This window comes from Pseudorca crassidens, chromosome 6, assembly GCF_039906515.1.
Source record: "Pseudorca crassidens isolate mPseCra1 chromosome 6, mPseCra1.hap1, whole genome shotgun sequence".
NCBI lineage: Eukaryota > Metazoa > Chordata > Mammalia > Artiodactyla > Delphinidae > Pseudorca > Pseudorca crassidens.
In genome coordinates this window covers 43,886,012-43,904,277 of record NC_090301.1, presented here as the reverse complement: position 1 = coordinate 43,904,277, position 18,266 = coordinate 43,886,012, and the positions used below count along the sequence as shown (strand labels likewise).

The 18,266-nt window shown below is 39.5% G+C and overlaps 1 protein-coding gene across 4 annotated transcripts in view; it reads left to right on the top strand.

Annotated features, from left to right (window-relative positions):
* The first annotated feature begins 6,406 nt into the window (after positions 1-6,406).
* INPP1 (inositol polyphosphate-1-phosphatase) overlaps positions 6,407-18,266 on the top strand; it is a 32,674-nt gene continuing 20,814 nt past the window's right edge. Inside the window, exon 1 of one of the 4 annotated variants that reach the window (XM_067741200.1) lies at positions 6,407-6,427. The gene's annotated coding sequence lies outside the window, so the exon portion shown is untranslated. Of the gene's footprint in view, positions 6,428-13,722; positions 13,992-18,266 lie in introns of those variants that run through there. The other 3 variants (XM_067741199.1, XM_067741196.1, XM_067741197.1) reach the window with 3 other exon arrangements.

Here is an 18,266-nt window from a genome sequence, read left to right as displayed (position 1 = left end):
ATAAATAAATTTATGAAAAAAAAATGACAGTTCTCCAAAGAAGATGTACAAATGATCAATAATCATATGACAAGGTGCTCAACATGCTTGGCCATCAGGGAAGTGCAAATCAAGACCAAGATAAGATATGACTTCGCACCTACTAGGATGGCTATCAAAAAGACAGAGAATAACAGGTGTTGGTGGAGAATTTGGAATCCTGAATACACTGCTGGTAGGAATGTAAAATGCTATGGCCATTTCAGAAAAAAAGTCTGACAGTCCCTCAAATGGTTAAACATAGAGTTACCATGAGACCTAGCAATTCCTCTCCTGGATATACACCCAAGAGAAATGAAGACATAATCCACACAAATCTTTATAGAAGCATTATTCATAATCACTAAAAAGTTGGCCCATATGTCTAACTGGTGGATTTTTTTAAGTGATATAGCCACACAATAAAATATTATTTGACAATAAAAAGAAATGAACTGCTGATACAAGCTACCACATGGATGAACTTTGAAAACCCTGCAAAGTGAAAAGAAGCTAGCCACAATCAACCATATTTTGTATGATTCCATTAATATGAGAGTCTAGAATAAGCAAATGTATAGAGACAGTTTTGTGCTGTCAGTCTTTTTAATTTTATCCTGCTGGTGTGTGTATAGTATTATCTCATTGTGGTTTTCATTTACATTTCCCTTGTATCTAATGATATTGAGCACTTTTTCGTATACTTATTATCTTCTTTTGTAAAGTGGCTGTTCAAATCTCTTGCTCATTTTTAAATTGGGTCATCTTTTTATTAAGGTTTGATGCAATAATTATCAATTGCTGTTACAAATTACCCCAAGTTTAGCAGCTTAAAACAACAAACATTTCTTATCTCTCTGATTCTGAGACTCAGGAATCAGAGAGAGGCTTAGCTTGGTGGTTCTGGCTTAGAGTCTTTGCTGAGGTTGCAGTCAAGGTGTTGGCTGGGACCGTGGTCATCTGAATGCTCAACTGGGGCAGAAGGACCCAGTTCCAAACTCACTGACAAGCTTGTTGGCAGCCTTCAGTCCCTCGCCATAGGGGCTTCTCCATAGGGCTGCTCACAATATAGCAGCTGGCTTCTTCCAGAGTAAGTGATCCAAAAGAGAGAACCACCAAGATGGAAGCCACCATATCTCTTATAACTTAATCTTGGAAGTGATGTACCATCACTACTGCCTTATTCTATAGGTCACACATACTACCCCAGTACAGTGTGGGAGGGGACTACACCCACCAGGGTGTGAATACTAGGAGGCAAGGATCATTGAGGGCAGTTTGGAGGCTGGCTACCACTCTTTTTTTTTTTTTTTGGCTGCATTGGGTCTTCGTTGCTGCACACGGGCTTTCTCTAGTTGAGGCAAGCGGGGGCTACTCTTCGTTGTGGTGTGCAGGTTTATTGCGGTGGCTTCTCTTTTTGTGGAGCACGGGCTCTAGGGTAAGCGGGCTCAGTAGTTGTAGCTCGTGGGCTCTAGAGTGCAGGCTCAGAAGTTGTGGTGTGTGGGCTTTGTTGCTCCACAGCATGTGGGATCTTCCCAGACCAGGGATTGAACCTGTGTCCCCTGCATTGGCACACGGATTCTCAACCACTGTGCCACCAGGGAAGTCCCTGGCTACCACTCTTGAATAGTTTTTTCTTCTCTCATTGCCAATCAGTCATCGAGGCATACCAATTATTTCTTTGAAACATCTCTCAGATTTGCCCACTCCTCTTAACACCCCGCTGCTACTATTCTAGTACCCACATGTAATTCATTCCAGATCTAGCCTCTCTCTCTCTTCTCTCTCACATCCTTCAATTCACTCTGTATTTTACTGATAACAAATCTTCCCAGGATGCCACTTTTGACTTTTTATTTAGCTGCTAAAAACTCTCACAGTTGTCTATAGCTATATTGTTCAACATCAGACACAAGTGACTATCGAGCACTTCAAATGTGTCTAGTACAACTGAGGAACTGAATTATTTTTAATTTAAATTTAACAACTGAACCAGTACTTTTAAAAAAATTTTCTTTTAAATATTGATTACATATGAGCCACATCTGGGTGCTCTTTCTTTTCATTGCCTTCTTTCTTTGGTCACATGGAATCTCACACAGACTTGTGGAATGTCTGCTTCTCTCTTGGTGCTTTATATAGTCACTGAAGGCCTATTATGATCCAGGTGCTATGTTAGGTGTTGGGCCCTGCAGCCTTGGAGGTTACATGGTGCTATGGAAGCACATAGCAGGACCACCTGTCATCGTCTAGGAATCAGAGAAGGCTACTCAGAAGAACTGACTGTTCTAGATATAGGAAAACTCTGCACAGATGAAACAAAACATGACTCCAGCATTCTGATAGTGGCAAGGAGTGACAGGATGGTATCAGATCACAAAGGGTCTATGAAGCTACCTTACGGGTATTTAAGCAGAAACATGACAAAATCAGATTTTAATTCTATCAGTATCACTTTGAAACATGGCCAGTTTGTCTGGCTCCCCACATCCTTTCCTATATCTTTTCTACACCTTCCTACTAACTTGACTTTTAAGAGGTTTTGACTTGCCTTGGTTTGTTTGAGCCCAACTCTACTTCGTGACAGCATCTCACAATATCGCTTTTAAATCATTATTTATTTACTTATTCATTTTGCTTTTGTCAAACTTACTAACTGGCCCATCTGTTTCTCATTTTCTGAACTCAGCATAACAATCTGATTAGCCTGGTTTAACTTTTTTGAGCTATAAATGGGTCACCTTGGATCATGAGGTCCTGGGGTTTAACCATCTATTTGGATACTGGGGATGTTTATGAGTTCCAAGATTAGGTGGGTTTGGCAGGCAATGATGGGTTCTTTCTCAGATCATCAACCAGTATCCATGCCCAGTGTACTGATTCAAAGAACAGTTGATAAAGATAGGAGCATTAATAAAATAGGAAATTTCAAAAACAAAGATGGTTTCTGTTAGAAAAAAATGTGTATGTGTATGCATAGAAACATTCTAAAAGAATATATACCCAAAATGTTAGCAGCAGTTATCCTTGGCTGGTGGTGGAAATAGGGGAGACTCATTACTTCTCTATTATTATTTATATTTTCTATTGTTTCTCTTGAGAGTAAATAATTGTTTTGTAACAAAAATAAAAGTGATTTTTAAGGACATAAAAAATATTACAGGGCTTCCCTGGTGGCGCAGTGGTTAAGAATTGCCTGCCAATGCAGGCACACAGGTTCGATCCCTGGTCAGGGAAGATCACACATGCTGCGGAGCAACTAAGCCCACGTGCCACAACTACTGAGCCTGCGTGCCACAACTACTGAAGCCTGTGCACCTAGAGCCTGTGCTCCACAAGAGAAGCCACTGCAATGAGAAGCCCACGCACCGCAACAAAGAGTAGCCCCCGCTCGCCACAACTAGAGAAATCCTGCGCACAGCAACAAAGACCCAACGCAGCCAAAAATAAATAAATAAAATAAGTTTATTTTTTAAAAAATTACACAAAACCTACCACATTTTTCTTTATAGATAATTCTCAAAATACTTTTGGGGTGAGTTTTTTCTTTACTACATGCACTGGGTTTCTAGTAAGTTGCCACCAGGTGATGAATGTATTGCATCAAAGAAGATTGAAAGGCTTACGTTTTTCCATAAGGTAGTGCCTCCAAAACAGATTTCTTACAAAAAAACTTTCATACATTGCTTGATTTTGCATGCAAAACTGTGTCCTTAATAATTAAAATTAAAATACATGCATAACTCTTACATACACAGCATAAGATATAACATTGATATTATAAAGCTCTGTGTTTTCAAAAAATGTAAACCTTGGTACATAATAATAGTACAAATGTCTATTTGCATGTCTATTTCTTTGGAGGAGGAGAAATAAAATCAAATGACTGTCGAAATAGTATGCTTTTCCACTCATATGGGAAGACTTTGAGTCCTTTTCAGAGTCACTTTTGTATTGTTCTGGTGTTTGGTTGGTGAGGCTTGCTACTATGCTTAATGCTATGTTCACTTTCCCAATGGAAGATAAAGATAGAGGGTAAGGAAAGAGAAAATGTGAATATCAGTGTTCTGTGCAGCTGCAATGCTCAGTAACCCTCCTTTGAGACCCTGGCCTCCAAATCCTAAATTAAAAAACCAAAACAACACATCCTATGTTATTAGTGGTAAGATCAATCGAAATTTGTAAAATTTCTGCCTATATTTAGGAGCAAAATACTCACTTAAAACGAAAAGACAGTGCAAGGCAAGCCAACAATGTTTCATATGTGTTTTTAAGATTCAGGGATGAGGTAGGAAATAATTTGCAGCTGACGAAAAATTTATGGTAAATGGTAACATCAAAGATTGCTTTTTTTCAAGTTGTGACTTCAACAACAACAAATGAGAGACAGCTGCTGCTGTACACTCATCTCCTCCTAGACCCTGGAGTATGTTGCGGACAAAACCTCCGTAATCACCCAGGAGATAAGACTATCTAAAGGGATGGTGGGCAGGAGACCAGAAATGTCAGTGGAGAAGTGCATGGTGACTGGGAATTAGCATCCTTTTCCTCATCTTGGTGTCAAGCAATAGTCTGCAACTTTCATTTAACTCATTGGTCCTCACAGAAGCATCAGCTGAACCACATTTGTTGCTATTTCCAAGATAAAATTTAACTGTATATGTCAGGTAATATATTTAACTTTTCTTGTGAAAAAAGGAGAGGAAAAATATCTATGACGAAAAGAACTGGGACTTCCCTGGTGGTCCAGTAGTTAAGACCCCTCACTCCCAATGCAGGGGACCCAGGTTCGATCCATGGTCAGGGAACTAGATCCTGCAAGCATGCCGAAATTAAGAAGTCCGCATGCCACAACAAAGACCCGGGCAGCCAAAATAAATAAATAAATATGTATTTTTTTTAAATGTTTAAAAAAAAAAAGAACTATGTGAACAACAACAACAAAAACAGGAGACAAGTATATGTTCTTTCTAATTTTCCAATGTTTTCTTCCCATTTATAACATTTCATTTGTGGAAACTCGAAATTAATCACAATAAGCAAACATTTCAGTGTCAGTACATTCTGTAAGAAAAAACTTGTGAAAAGCATTTAGGATCAAAAGTTCAATATCTGTGAAGACATTATGAAAGCTAAAATTATTTTTAAGTTGTGAGGTGTTAGGAGTAATAGTACAACCCCATTAGCAAAATATATTTGTCTCCTAAGATTACCTAAATAATGATGAACTTTATGTATCATAGAAGAAAGTTACTTAACTAAATAAAAACACAGTATAATTTGCATATGAGAAACCTACTTCTTGTCTCCTCTTGCCTTTCCAGTCTCTTGCTGGCTTAAGTTTTGTGGGGTTTTTAATATTTAATTATTTATTTTTGGCTGCGTTGGATCTTTGTTGCTGCACGTGGCCTTTCTCTAGTTGTGACAAGCAGGGGCTACTCTTTGTTGCAGTGTGCGGGTTTCTCATTGTGGTGGCTTCTCTTGTTGCAGAGCATGGACTCTAGGCACGCGGGCTTCAGTAGTTGTGGCACATGGGCTCTAGAGCGCAGGCTCAGTAGTTGTGGCGTACGGGCTTAGTTGCTCCACGGCACATGGGATCTTCCCCGACCAGGGCTCGAACCCGTGTCCCCTGCATTGGCAGGAGATTCCTAACCACTGCGCCACCAGGGAAGCCCTGGCTTAAGTTTTTACCAGAATAATTTGATAACATGAGGTATGGAGGGTGTGGTTTGGGGAAAGAATTTGATTCTGCATATTAGATGTTTTAAACAAGCTTCTTAAAGTTCTATTTTTGAATGCCTAAGAAGTTTAAAGAATTTTAATGCACTTTTCCCTATGAAATTAGTGTCATATTCACACTTACCATGTAATATCCAAAAGATAGATTACAAAATTAGCAGTTCTAAAAATAAACTAGGCAAATGTATTCCAAAGCAAAATACACAAAAGGAATAAGCAATGAGGATATAAATATTCAAGATAACAAAATATGCAGGAAATTGTTTTACAAACTAAAGAGTATCAGGGAGTCTCCAACATAAGTTGATTTTAGGGTCTTCCATGGATGGCTTAAGTAAACAAGAAAATATTGAGGAAAGTCTAACAATTGGAGGAAATGACTCATTGATAATATGCTTGTTCCAGAGGAAAAACTTTGTACTGAATGGCAGAGAATTCTACACCTAATCAGTAGGGGCTGGGCTGGGCAGTTTACTAAAAAATTGTTCAGATGAAGCACAGGGGAAGTCCATCCAGAGTCCCTTCCCTGAGCTTTTTGCTCTCAGATTCCAGCTTTTAATTCCCTTGAAACAGAGGGAAACTCAGATCCTAAGTAACCATATACTTCAAGGCTTTGGCATTTATTATATTTTACATCTTGGAATTCAGTAAGCAACCCTTCTGTGGAAAGGTAAGTGAAAAAAAAGATAATTCCTATTTTATGAAGTTTTAAGTATATGTACTACGTGTGTATGTGTTTGTGGGTATAGGGTGTGAGAGAGTAAAGATAAACACTCAGGCCTGGTGAAACTTTGTTAGAGATAAGCCTATGTTCCCATACCTTGGAAAGTGCTTATAAATATATCTGCATGACTTGTTCTAGAAATTTACCCTTTGCTTTCTTGGGATCTCAGCTACATGTAGCCCTCAATACCACGCTCAAAGCTCCCTAGTTTATATAGTTTAGTAAATTTGCACTGCAATTTAAGAAAAACTCAAGGAGTTTTAAATATTCTATCACAAATGTTAAGGATTCTTCCCCCAAATCTTTAAGAAAATCATGGATATGCTTTGTTTTCATGAGAGTTGTTCAGCCTTTTCTAAGGAAAGTATAAACGAGTTATATTAGTTAATGATTTTTAAAAATTTATTTATTTATTTATTTTTGGCTGCATTGGGTCTTTGTTGCTGCACGCAGGCTTTCTCTAGTTGTGTCAAGCTGGGGCTACTCTTCGTTGCGGTGCACGCATTTATTGTGGTGGCTTCTCTTTTTGCAGAGCACGGGCTCTAGGGCATGTGGGCTCAGTAGTTGTGGCGCACGGGCTTAGTTGCTCCACAGCATGTGGGATCTTCCCGGACGAGGGCTCGAACTTGTGTCTCCTGCATTGGCAGGCAGGTTGTTAACCACTGCGCCACTGGGGAAGCCCTAGTTAGTGAGTTTTAAAGGAACACAAAAATAAGATTGTACAATATGGTGCTAGGAATCTCTTACAACTAAATCAATTCAAATTTAGTTCTTGTGTGAGTAACCTACATTTTTGCCTATCTGTTAGCTACCTAATATCTTATGGTTGAGTCATTTTTACACATGCTTAATAGATGAGGTATAGGTGGCAAATGCTCCAAAACTCATAATCCAGTGAATTACAGTCAAAACCAATTTCAAGTTTCCAACAGCTGATTTCAAGCTGGGAGGTATGACAGTGGCAGGCATGCAATGTTGATCCATGTGACAACAATTGGTAACCTCAATGCTAGTTTGCTATGACTGAGTAAAGGATATGACTGAGTCTAGGAGGTTGTGAGAGCTGCCTGCTGACACTCTGCCATCGACCCTTATGCTAGAAGCCTCGGCTAATGTGTCATTAAAAATCATATTTCAAAGGAATATTTAATGACATGGTGAAATGCTCATATATGATGATTAAACAGCAGTTTACAAAACAGTATGCTTAGTAATATTTGTAGAAATAATATATACATAAACACACAGAGAAGATGGGAAGTTATACTCCAAAATGTTAATGGTCATAGAATTTGGTATGGGTTTTGTTTCATTCTTTATATTTTTTCATGTTTTCTCAAAGTTTCCACAACTTGTCTTCATAATGCATTACTTTTATAATAAGTAGTTAATAAATTTCATCTGAAAACATAAATATTTTGAATATTTGGAAAGAGTGAATTTTGGTGGAGAATTACCCATTTGCTATTAAAAATCCAAAGGCAAAGGTAATCCAATGGCAGATGAATGAAAGAAAATAGAGGACCCAATATAGCCTAGGTTATAAAAGAGCTTAATACATAATGTATTTGTCATCAGAGATTAGTGGGAAAAGGATATCTGTTCAGTAATGATGTCAGGAAAATTGGCTATTTGGATATTAGAAAAAAAATTTAGGTATTTGGGTGGGGGGAAATCAGTTTAGAGCTTCTCAAAATAACTTCCAGATTATTAAAGACTTAAATCTAAAAATTCAAATAGTAAAAAATATGAGGAGAAATGTAAGTGAATATTGATCTGATCTTTGGTTTTAAAAGGATTTTCCAGGCATAAAAACAAAGATCCATAGATTTGACTACATTAAAAATTTTTAAATTTGTAAATAATAAACACCCTTCAATAAAAGGCAAACTAAGAAAATTATTCATAACAAAAGTGACAAAGGGCTGCCATACTACTATACTGTTAATTGAATTAAACAAGATAAATAGTAAGTCTCAAATATTGCTAGTTTGTGAGCTCCGTGAGGCAGAGGCATAACTGTATTGTTTGTCATTTAAATTTATTAGCATAATACCCAGATATAAGGAATTAATATGTATTGAATGAATAGAGGAATGGTTGAACATGAAAAGGCAGCTAAAAAAAGGTGGGAAGGAAGAGGAGAAAAGGAAATACAAATGACAAATAGACAAGGAAAGAAAAACTCTCAAAAATAATAAAAATGCAATTAAAACTATGATGAGAAATTAGGAAATGTTTTTTGTTTGTGTGTATTTGATAATAGATGCAGTAATGAGGAAAGCAACATCATTCACAGTGAAGAGTGTTTTGAAGGGCAATTGGCAAAGTCATATGGTTGACCATGTAATTCTAGGAATCTAACCTAGAGAAATATAATAGACACTTGATATTTATGAAGGATATATCTTCCAGACTCTTGGACTCTCCAAATCTGTATTTTCAAAATGTGCTCCAAGGGGCCCGGGAATTCTGCAGGGATGTCCTAAGTCTGCCTCAAAGATGAGAAAGAAGGTTCCCCCAAAGCTGTATGTGACTTTTATCTCATTTATATGTTAGGCTTGATATTTACGAATATTTCCTTATGGATTCCACTGAAAACATCAAAATTTGAACACCACTATATTGTAGTATATGATTTCTTCAATAAAATGCAATGGAGTCTTACTTCTCAAAATGTGTTTGCAGAAGTGGAGAACAATAGTCAAAATGTTACATTCCCAAACACTGGCCTCACCGTAATTCAAATTCCTGCTTCAGGAAACTTGTAAATCATTCTATAATTACCTTGCAAATAGTCAAAAGCTCAGATGTAAAATGTGAGGATACAGGGCCTGTTGCATAAGAAATAAAAGATTTGTGATCCATGATGTTCACCAGCGTTGTTGTTTTTTTTTTTTGTCTGCGTTGGGTCTTCTTTGCGGCATGCAGGATCTTTCGTTGTGGCACGCGAGCTCTCTAGTTGGTGCGGGTTTTCTCTCTCTAGTTGTGGTGCACAAGCTCCAGAGCACGTGGGCTCTGTAGTTTGCAGCACTCGGACTCTCTAGTTGAGGCACAGGGGCTTAGTTGCCCCGCTGCAATGTGGGATCTTAGGTCCCCAATCAGGGATGGGACCTGCATCCCCTGCATTGGAAGGCGGATTCTTTATCACTGGATCACCAGGAAAGTCCCTCACCAGTGTTCTTTAATACATCAGTCTGTCCTAACAGGAACCAACTTTCACTTAGGTGTTTCGACAGAAGAGATTTTATTGAACTGACTATTTACATAAGTTTTGGGTTAGGTTTAGGGCTGGGTGAAGGGAAACAATTCGATGTGAAGGTACTCAGCCTCTTGCAACAGTAAGAAGCTGTTACCACTGCTAGGACTGAAGGGATAAGGGGAGGAGATCAAATTAGCAAAGCGGTAGGGGCTGCCTTACAGGAGCCTTAGAGGCCCACAGCAGCAAAAGAGGTGGGAAGAAATACCCCAACCTTTTTCCATTATCCACTCTCCAACCTGCTTTTGGTATCACCCACTGGTCAATCTAACGGGAAGCCAGCCGGCAAGAGAACCCAGAGAAAATAGTCTATGAAAGTGCTGCCTTCTGAGGCACAGAGTCCGGCAGAGAAGGAAGGAAAATGGATCTAGCAGACAGCAAGTAGAAAATAACCAGCATACTTACAATAGTGAAATGCTGGGAACCCAGATGTCCAATAATAGAGGAATGCATAACTAAACGAAGGTATTAACCATTCTTCAATTAAGTAAATAATGGTAGTCAAAAGATCATTATGAAAAAAATAGCAATAAAAGAATCATTTTGTTAGGAAAAAAAGAAGGATCATGATGTGTTCAGGGAGCACACAGAGAGAGGGGAAGTAAATTTGGGGAAGATTTTCTCAAACTGACAACTAAGGGCCTTGTTGCTGCCCAAGCAAAATTTCTTGTATTTTTACTTATTACAAAAACAATACATACTCACTATTGGAAACACATACATACAACCAAAAAAACCAAATATCTACAATCTCATTCCCACCCCAAGACCACTATCAACATCTTAGGGTGTTTATATCTTTCCAGTTCTTCTTCTATGCATATATACACATGATTATGTTGTATTGGGGATAACATAGATATTCTTTGGTAAACTATTATTTTTCCACTTAACAAATCATGAATACTATCTCATGCAATAAATATCATTCTGAAAATTTTTTAAACATTTAAAACTTTAAAAAAACTTGTTTCACACCTGGTTGTAACTAATTTCTATCCTCAGACGTTTAGTTGCTTTATCCTTTTGACTATTACCAAATCCACTGTGATGGACTTTCTTGCAGTCAACATTGCACATATTACTAACATTACTAACATTACTAACCTCAGGCCAATTTCAGGCCACAACCAGTCCTCAAGCTAATAGCTTTCACATTTTTTCAGGGTTAAAGAAAAAAAGCACACACACGAAGAAGAAAAGCAAGAAAGACATATGTGGCCTGCAAAGCCTAAAGTATTTACTATCTGGACTTTTATAGAAACTATTTGTCAATTCCTGCATTATGAATTCCCAGAAATGTAATTTTTGAGTCAAAGGGTGTGAGCATTTTTGAGGCTTTTACTGCATTCTGCCAAATTGCCCTCCAGAAACACTGAAGCAATTTATGCCCTTCTCAGCACTGAGCTTGCTCATCTGCCATACATCCTGCCTCAAGGGTCGCTGGCCCAAATCACTAGCTCTATTCTTTTATTCTCAGTCAACTTGAAGGTGCATTATCATTTTACATTTTCACTTCCCTTAAAAATGTTTGGCCATTTGCATTCTACTTTCATGATTTAACTAATTTACATTTTTGCCCATTTTTAAAAACAAGGTATTTATATTTTCTTTGTAAGACCTTTTTATTAAATGAGGATGTTACTCTCTTATCTTTCATATATATTGCACATTATTGGATAATTTTTACTTGTCTTTTAATTTTACTCTATGGGCCTTTTTGATGAAAGCAGTTAAAAATTCTATAGTCAAATCTGTCACTTTTCCTTTGTAATTTTGTCCTTTGTTCCATGCTTACTCTGAGATGAAAAGCAATTCACTTATATTTTCTCCTTGTACTTTGAAGACTTTTAAAACATTTTACAATTTAAATCCTGCTCAAATTTAGTGTCTGAGAAAAGTTTTTAAAGTATGAACAGGTAAAATAATGTGAGTCCTGAAGTCATATAGCTGGGTTCAAATTTGGCCTCACCATATGCTACATATTTGAGTAAATTACTTAACCTCTCTAAGTCACAGTTTTATTCTTTATTGAGATAATAGTAATCCTACCACAGGGTTGATATAAGAATGAACAGCTATAAAACACAAAAAGCACTTAGCCTCGTGCCATTAGCTATCATCACAGCAGCATGAGAATACTCCAGGCAAAAGAAATAACATGTATAAAGGCACAAAGGAATGAAACTAGTTTGTGCATTTAGGAAACTACATGTGGTGTGGTAAAATGGCATGTCACGTGTGAGAGGGCAGGATTGACAGATGCGAGGGGGAGAGAGCCCTTGAAAGCCATGCCCAGGAGCTTGCTGTCGATAGGACCCAGGAGCCAGTGAAAGCTTTTAAGCAAGCAACCTGAGAGGTGTGATGTAGGATCATCTCCGTGGCAGCAAAGTGGAAAGTGGACCAGATTTAGCTCGTAGAGGCATATTGCTGTGTCACAGAAACAGCGGTCTCTTGTGCCACCCCCCTCTCACCCAATTCCTGCTCCCTAGGGGGAAATTCTTTGTGCGTTCTAACTCTTCTGGTATCTGCTATCTCTTTACTTCCAAATATCAAACTGCTTCTTTTTGGTTTTTTTTTTTTAACTTTTTAATTTTATATTGGAGTATAGTTGATTATGTTCAAACTGTTTCTTGATCTTTCCATCATAGATAGAAATGAGACTAGATACAATTATTAGACTGATTAATAAACAATAATACAGGGGATGGACCAAAAAAATGAATCTGAGAGAGAAGACAGAATGGATCAGCTGGACTTGCTAGTGAGTGAAAGCCCGATAATGGGGTGGGGTGGGATGTGAAGGAGGTGTTGTCTCAGTCAGAGACCATAGAAGCAGGCTGGGAGCAGAAAGATGAGTTCCGCCCGGGAGATGCAAAGTTTTAAGCACCATTTCCTGGACTATGACAAGTTGAGTATTACCCCCAGGCCCCTGTCCTGGTGGTTCCCCACTGCCCTGAGGAGCAAGACTTGACATCTCAGGAGGTTTGGGGAAATGTAGATAAGAAAACCTGCTAGCTAGAACATTAAAACAGAGCTTCCTAATTTCACACCACGGAATGAGTTATAGATATGTACATAGTGGTCTCCTCTGCCCTCCAAAGTGGAAGGGCCCAGTCCCTCCTGCATGAGCAGCCTCCTCTGTTTGCCCCACTTGGGGTCCTGCAGACAAGATTATTTCCTAGGTGTGCCATGAAGTGAAAGGATGTGTGAAGGACTTTAGAAGGCCCGGTGTGCTCACAAACAACATCCAGCCTACTGGGTCACCGGCCAGACCCCTCCTGTTCAACACTCTGTTGCCCTTTAAAAATGTCTACCTATCCCCCCATCATCACCCATTCCTATCACTACCCACCCCATTCAAAGCCATCTTTAAGATATACTGAATCCCACAGTTTAGAGGGTTGAAGCACTACCCACGGTGTGTTTCCGGTCAAGGTGGCTCTAGGCCCACACCTTGTAAGTCAAGCTCCCAGGAGACACTGCTAGGGTTTGCAGCACAACCAGCACGCTTGACATTTCTATTAGAACAATGGGACCCGATTGCCACCGGCAGGAAGTCCATCGTCACTGCTGCCAACCCGTGTATCAAAACGATAATCCTCAAAAAAGAGTACGGAAGAATGGAGGAGAAAGATATTAAAAGCGAATTTGCGGGCGGCTACAAGAAGAAAACAAAAACAGTGGATGAGGTGACCTTGGAACCCTTTGCTTCCCGGCACTCCCCTCTGAATCATCACGCTCCACTTGCGACGCTGCAGACTCCGGGCTCCTGCAGGCAGGCGTGGGATGCCCCCGTTCGCCCCGGGAGCCTCGAGGCGTCACCGCGCGTTTCCACGCAGTGGTCCGGGGGAAAACAAGAGGGCGGCGGCCTGGCGAATGCTGCGGTCTGCGATCCCGGGAGAGCGTGGCCGCGCGCCACACGGCTGCGCCTCGCCCTCCGATGACCACCGCCCTGCTCCCAGCCCCTCGCCCTCTGGTTGAGCCTGTGGCCAGACGCCCGGCGCCCCTCGGTTAACCTCCCACGCCCGGCCACCTCCTCCTCCGCCTTTTCCTCCTCCTCCTCCCCCGCCTCTTCCGTTTTCTGGAGGGAAAGGCTGCAGCCTCCTTCTGGGCTCCGCATCCCGGCTTAGGTAATACGCTTTCCTCTTTACGCCCCCCTCTCCTCGGCGCCACAGCCTCCCTTCCTGCTCGGATCCGGGTCCCCGGGCTGGGCGACCAGCACGCACCCATCGCCTCTCCGGAAGGTAGGTGAGTAAATCTGGGCCAGCAGGGCTCGTTGCCTCTCCGCCCGGCCTGTGATGACCTCTGTCCGCTGCAGCGAGGCTGCCACCCGGCCCGGCCCACATCGTTGCTGCAACCAGCCGGGCGGAGGAGCTCTCGAGTCCTGCGGCTCTCTGGGCTCCGCAGAAACGACCCGAAAGAAGTAGACGGTGGGAAGAAAGATTGGCAAACACTTTTTTTTTTAAAATTCGATCAGCATTTTTAGGTCGAAGAAGCTGATCTGACAGTTGTCGAGCGCAGTGGCCCGGGTTCAAAGTGTAGATGGCATAGCTGTCAAGCGCCCCTTGGTTTTTGCTTTGAGAGATGCTTGTTAGTGTCCATTGCTGCTGGCTGCCACTAGTGACCTACTAGATGAGCGTAAAATAACATGAAGGGACTATATTTAGAAAAGTCTTTGCCTCCTTGCTTTTAATTCACTGCATTTTGAAAGGCGGTCTGGTGAGACGTGCAGAGTTAGTTGGTGTGGCCAGAGTCGAGTAGTGGGGCTGGGGGATGCAGATATTTAACATGGGTTTGGCCGGATCGTGTATACCGTTAGACACGAAGAGCTTGAAAAAAATCCCTAGATTATTTAGTACATTCATGAAGAATACACACAAACAATCAAGGTGTGTACTTTGGAGATTTTCCGTTTTAAAGCAAATTTTAAGGCGTTGAATAAGCAGAAGTTTGACCACTGTGTGAATGGCGTTCACTTCAAAAGAACAGGGGGTTAAGACTGTGTGGATAGACCACTTGAGTGCATCCCACATGTTGAATAAAACATTTTTTGGCCGTTTTGCTGTGATTCCTAGCTTTGAAACCAAAGAAGTTGGTAAGGATCAGCCCTGCTCAGCCTGATAATAGTCTAATGATGAAAATAATCCACCGAACTACTATTGACTGATGAATTAGCTAAGTGACCTCATTTTTTACCTTTTAAAATAGGTTATAGAAGGGGGGAAAAGGGGCAATAGAAGAGTTCATTTTTTCAAGGCAGATATTTGTTTGCATTCTTATTTAGAATCTATTTTTAAGCTTTTGTGTATTTTTATACTACTCTTGCAGTTAGTTCTTAGTCATGAAGAAAATTATGTAAAAGGCATAAAGTTACATTTTACTTTTTCATAGAGAAAGCTACCGTTTCTTTTCAAGTTATTGGACTGAATCACCACCTGGTTGGAAACTGCAGCTTGGACTCATGCCATTTAATGTGGAATATCTTATTATAGATTTAAATTACAGCTATACTTGTGGTAGTTCTGGAAAAAAAAGATCATGTCTTATTTGACATATAAGGCCTGTGAAACAAAAGTTATAAAGTTATTCATTATATATTTACTTCTGCTTTTTTTTGTGGCTGCATTGGGTCTTCGTTGCTGTGCACGGGCTTTTCTCTAGTTGTGGCGAGTGGGGGCTACTCTTCGTTGCGGTGCGCTGGCTTCTCATTGCGGTGGCTTCTCTTGTTGCGGAGCACGGGCTCTGGGCGTAGGGGCTTCAGTAGTTGTGGCTCGTGGGCTCAGCAGTTGTGGCTCAAGGGCTCTAGTGCACAGGCTCAGTAGTTGTGGTGCACGGGCTTAGTTGCTCCGCAGTGTGTGGGATCTTCCCAGACCAGGGCTCAAACCCATGTATGTCCCCTGCATTGGCAGGCGGATTCTCAACCACTGCGCCATCAGGGAAGCCCAGCAAACATTTTTACATGTTCAGTCTCTTTTTTGTGGTAGGCAATCTTAATTCAAGTCCTTTAATGTTATAAGAGCATTTTATTAATGGATTTTTAGTGCAGGTTACTGTGATAGTAATCTACAGCAAAATATTGTGCCTGATCATTTCTCTTTCATGTAACAGACTTATTTGTTACTTTTTCTGTGTTCCTAATCAGGGAAGACCAGAATGCAAATTTCAGTAACTTATTTATAACTTTTATTAAAATGACCCAACACCATCTAAAAAAGAAAAAACTTTATTTCAGCATTAAATGTGGTCAATTATATATAAAAACAAATTGACAAAATAAAGTATTAATCTATAAAATAATTCATTAAGATGAATTACCACAATGGAAAGTATCAGTTTCTTTCTCTCTCCATTCCTTTTCTTTCTCTTTTATTTTGCTTTTTTTTTTTTTCTTTTCTTTTGTTTTAGGGGTGGAGAAAGGTTGTTTTGCTTTCTTGTTTTTATTTTTAATCAACTAAATGTTAAAAAAATTTTAACTTAATTATCCAAGTTTAAATTAATGTAAATATTTACTAACTTTTTTAATAGATACTTAAATTTGTCTTCTTTACAGAGTGATGATGGTTAGGTTTCCCTCGATGCAAATGAGAGTTGTAACAGATTGCACAGGATTAAATTCAAATGACTAAAGGAAAATGTTATTTAATATTGCTTAAGGTAATCTTAATGTACTTAAAAAGATTTTTTTTATCATCAGTAGTTTTAAAAATAGGATCTTATCTTCCAAGTTCTAGAAAACCCCTCTAGTTAATTCCTGAGAATTTGCAAGAATCACATATAACCACATATAATCCCAGTTTGATCTGGGAATCATGAAAGGTCTGTTTTAAAAATTGGTTGATTGTAAGCTTCATGAATAGCAAAGAATGGGGGAAATAGAAATGAAAACTCAGATCAAAAAGGTAAATATTAACTAGCTTAGACATTAATCTATGGTTGCAGCATTAGCAAGAATGCAAGAGCATTGAGTATATTTGTATATTGAAGTGGCTTTAATGAGCCATTTATATCGTTTTAGTACTTAGACCTTTTCAAGTAAAAGGTACTATAAATATTTTTCTATCACTTTATGTTCCTTTGAAGGCATATGTTACATTCAGTATTATGTATTGTTGTATTCAACATTTGTCAATATCTGTTAAAAATAAACATTTACCTCTACAAAATGGAAGTAGAATGATAAAAGATATGCTGCCATAAACCCAGCCTGCCAAAATGATACACAATGTGATCGCTGACCTTTACTTTCTTGCTATAATATTCAGAGAATATATTTTAGGTCATGTAATTTATCACTGCAGAAATAAATAATAATAACCATCTTCTAAGAAGTTCTGTAAAGAACTCGTTTGAATCATGTTTCCTAACAGTTATCATCCTAAAATTTGCATAATGAATAATCCCTTACAGATTAATTTTAGTGCAAGAAAATCCTTTTAAACATGTTTATCTCTAATGGAATGAAAATCAGTCAGTTAAGTTACAGAACTCCCACTGTGTATCATGAGGAGATGGAAAAATTGTGTATCCTGCTCCCAGGGAACCTACAGCCTATTAGAGAGAGAACAATGGTGCCCCAAGGGCAGGCATGGGGGGGGTGGGGCTTAGGCCTACCTAATAATGTTCATTAACCCAAACTGCCGTAGCCTATAAACACACTAAAGTATAAAAACCAGCGTGATTGCAGTGCAAAATCAACTACAAGGCAAAGAGCCTAGTGCCCTCTTTCAACTTAATTTTCATGACCCCGCCCCAACTTTTTTTTTTCATTCAACCAACAAATTAGGTAGATGATAAACATCAAAAGCCTTAAAAATGTACATTTTTTTGAACCTGTAATTTTATTTGTATTTTACCCTTTAAAAAATTGTAGTAAAAAATATATATATGACATAAAATTTACCATTTTGACCATTTCCAAGTGTGCAATTCACTTGCATTAAGTACGTTACCATTGTTATGCAACCATCACCACTATCCATCTCCAGAGCTTTTTTATCATCCCAAACTGAAACTCTGGATCCTTTAAACAATAACTCCCCATAACCTCCTCCCAGCCCTGGTAACCACCGTCCTACCTTCTGTCTCTATGAATTTGACTATTCTGAGTACCCCATATAAGTGGAATTATACAATATTTGTTCTTTTAAGTCTGGCTTCTTTCACTTAGCATAATGTTTCCAAGGTTGATCCATGTTGAGGCAGGTACCGGAATCTCATTCCTTTTTAAGGCTGAATAATAGTCCCCAACCTCTTTTTTTTTTTTTTTTTTTTTGCGGAATGCGGGCCTCTCACCGTCGTGGCCTCTCCCATTGCGGAGCACAGTCTCCGGACGTGCAGGCTCAACGGCCATGGCTCACGGGCCCAGCCGCTCCGCGGCATGTGGGATCCTCCCGGACTGGGGCACGAACCCGTGTCCCCTGCATCGGCAGGTGGACTCTCAACCACTGCACCACCAGGGGAGCCCCCCAACCTCTTTTATATGGAAAGTGGATGTAAAAAAATAGAGAAGTTTTGAACTGGGAC